Genomic DNA, 3,711 nt, shown 5'->3' with positions numbered 1-3,711 from the left:
TATATAAATCAACTATATATGAATATCCAATAGCTATTGATGTATAATAAACTATCCCAAATGTTGTGACTTAAAACAACAACCATGTATTTAGATCATGTATTAGTCAGCTCCAGCTGCTATTACAATACCACAGATTCAGTGGCTTAAAAAACTAAACTTATTTTCTCACAGTTCTGGAGGCTAAAAGTGTGAAATCAAGATACCAGCATGGGAGGTTTCCGGTGAGAGCTATCTTCTTGGCTTGTAGGTGGCTGCCTTCTACCTGTTTACTCTAGTGGCCCTTTCTTGATGTATGTGTGTGCGTGTGCACGCATGTGCGCACACACACACGCACGCACACACACACACAGAGTGTCAGAGAGAGATCTTTCACTGGTGTCTCTTCTTATAAGCTCTCTGATGCCTTTCTATTCGAAAGCCTTATAACCTCATGTAAACTTAATTACTTTGGTAAAGGCCTGATCTCTAAGTACAGCCACATTGGGGGTTAGGACTTCAACATAAGAATTTCAGGGGGATACAAACATTTGGTCCATAACAGATAATGATTTTGCAGGTTGGATATTTGAATTCGGTTCAGCTGTGTGGTTCTTTTGGGCTGAGCCAGGCTTGGCTGATTCCGTGTGTCTGTGGTCAACTGGCGGTGACTTGTGCTGGCTAGTATATTATGGCCTCATCTTGCAAGGCTGGGATGACATAAGCCTCTCCCTATGTCTCTCATCATCTAGCATGCTAGCTCAGGCTGATTTACATGATTTTTGGAGAGCCCTAAGAGCAACAAGAGGGCAAGTTTCAATACACAAGAACTTGTCAAGTCTCCACTTGAGTCATATTTGCTTCTGTTCCATTGGCCAAAGTAAGGCCACAGTCAGTATAGGAGAACACTATCAAAGGTCTAGGATATAGGGAGGTGTGAACTGCAAATCATTCCACCACATATATGCAATATGCATATATAATTTCTCCCCAAAACAGGGACAAACTTTACATACTGCATGTTCATACATTGCAGATGATTAACATGAAGTGATTGTGTGCATAGGTCAGAACCAGGAGGAATAGAATATGAGATGAAGCACAGGCCATAGAAGTCATTCTCGCTTGTATGTATTTCTGTATTTCTCATACCTACATTTGATCTGTCAGCAATATACCCTCAGAGTAGCTCAGCTTAGGCATGTTGGGATATCCTTGTCATCCTTACAACTTTTCCTAATACCACTGCTTCTGTAATGCCACTGATCCTCTCTGTTGAGCTACCTTCATTGTCTCACTGCCTGCCTATCACCAAGCCATACATACTGGTTCCAAGGGCACTGTTACCAAATTGTACCCATTCTGCCCGTGGCCCTTTAACAACAGATTCTTGTGCCTAACCTGCACACCATAGTGAACACAGGAAAGCTCTCCTCAGTGAGCTCCATGTTGACAACGACCCCCATGAAAAACAAAAGCTATTTCTCAGCTCTCATCTTATTTAGCAGTAAAATTTGCCACCGTTGGTCACAGTTTCCTTCTTGTCACAGTTTCTTCTCTTGGATTCCAGGGCAGTGTACTTTCATGAATTTCTTTCTACTTTTCTAACTACTGCTTTTTGGTTTCTTTTACGGGTTCTTTCCTTATCCCCAAGACATCTAAGTGTTAAAATGCCCTAGGGCCTTGTCCTTGACTCTCTTTTCTTTTCTATCTATGTTTAATTTTTAGGTGATTACATGAAATTTCATGACCTATGACTACTAAATTTATGCCACTAGCTTGTATTTCTCCCCGGAACTCCAAACTGGTGTATCCAATTGCTTAACGTGTCCAAACTTAGTATGTGTCGAACTGAACTTCTGATAGTTCTCCTAGTAAACAGAGACTGCTGTAGTCTCCTCACCATAGTTAATAGCAATGCCTTTCTTCTAATTGCTCAGACTACAACCTTGCTGACTCTTCTATTTTGTTCATGTTCCACAACTGATCTGTCAGAAAATTCTGCCAGCTCTTCTAGTTTGGGGACGTTAAAAATGTTCCACTGAATGAACTTGTTCATGTTGTACCTTATTATAAATTCCTAAAAAGAATAACACGAACAAAGGCTCTAAGTTTATTTTATTGCTTTTGACAACTGCCTAATTGCATTTCATACGTTCATTCATTCACTCAATAAATATTTGCTGAGAGCATGTGATGTCCAAGAAGCTCTTAATTGGCAGCAATAGAGTTGAGGCCTGAGCCTTTGTGATACTTACCTGCTTGTGTGGAAGACAGAAAGTCAACTAAATAATGACAAACTCTGGTAAAGGTTATAAAGTAGACTAACAGAGACTGATAGAAAATATAACTAGGAGAACATTAATATTATAGAGTCATATTAAACACCTCATTATCCTGAAACCTGTCCACCTTGAGTATTAAAACTGTCTTTTGTTTATTCTTTGTGTTTTTTTTTTATTCTTTGTTATTTTTAAATACCTGGTTTGAGAGATGAAAGCAAAAAAAATAATACCCCACAAATGTGGATACTTTGACATTCTTCACTCTCAGTTTTGGTAATCTAAGATTTAGCCCTAAATTCTAAAGTTTGAAAACTGATTAAATACAAAACAATACATATAACCTTATAAATATTGAGGCAACTATGAATGATTGAAGAAGAAACAGTGCTGCTATTCTTGGGACCATAAAATAAATGTTTTCAAAAGATATAAATAAATATGAGAGGGAGACAGTTGAACTACAGGTGACATGTAAAAAACTACAGGTGACATGTAAAAATAAGTACTGAAATTGCTCATGCTTTAGTGAAAAGGCAGGATTCTCCAGCCACCATTGAACCTGTGAGTCTCAGCAGCAACCTCAGATCTTCATTATCTACAACTGCTCTGTATCTGATTTTAGAATGTGGAGGGAATTTATCACAGTCGAGCTAGGAAATGGAAATTTCTAAGGAGAAGACAGATCTAATTGGGTCTTCTCATGGGACATATGCTTTCACTGAGATGACAACAACTACATCCCAAGGAATGAAAGCTAGTTGTGTTTTCTATTTCTTCTAACAGTGCAGGATTGAATTAGACTATCAATCCACAAATTACACATTATGAATAAATCAATTTTTAAACAGAGTCTTTTCTGGTTCTTAAAATTACATAAACAACTTTGCCTTTGCTATGGAAGGGATATCAGTTGGCTGAAAACATCCATTTTGTCAGATGTGAAACCTATACTTGACAGTGACTCAGGGAAACCTGGCTGACCCTGGATGCCCTTGCTACTCTTTCTCCCTTAGCTCAGTTTCAAGGGTGAATTCACAAGTGGGGATGGCTTTGGTATAGTCAAAAGTCACTTGGACCAGATGGTTACAAGCAGGCCAAGTGTCCTGTGCCTGTTCTGCTCTTCATTTGGGTCTGGAATAAAAGGCCTGCTGGCTCAGTGCAAAACAAAACTTAATGAAAGGGAGGTCAAACACTCAGCCATGCCACCTGGCACCATTAAAAGAATCAGCTTGAGCAGACCATGTTCAGATGAATATTTTGAGTGTAAAATCAACAGAACTAAAAAAGAAAGAGAGAGAGGAAAAAATCCATGTCATGAAAGAGACAGTTAAAATAACCTCAGTAGAGGTTGACAGTGTTGTCCACCTGGGATTATAAGTGCCAAAAGGGTGACTCCTTCTCTTTACGTTCCTTTGGAGCAGGGCAAGACAGGGCAGAGGTAGATAAG

The sequence above is a fragment of the Mesoplodon bidens genome (genome assembly GCF_964165515.1).
Source record: "Mesoplodon bidens genome assembly, chromosome: X".
In the NCBI taxonomy this organism is placed as follows: Eukaryota; Metazoa; Chordata; class Mammalia; order Artiodactyla; family Ziphiidae; genus Mesoplodon; species Mesoplodon bidens.
Note: the sequence above shows the minus strand (reverse complement) of the source record.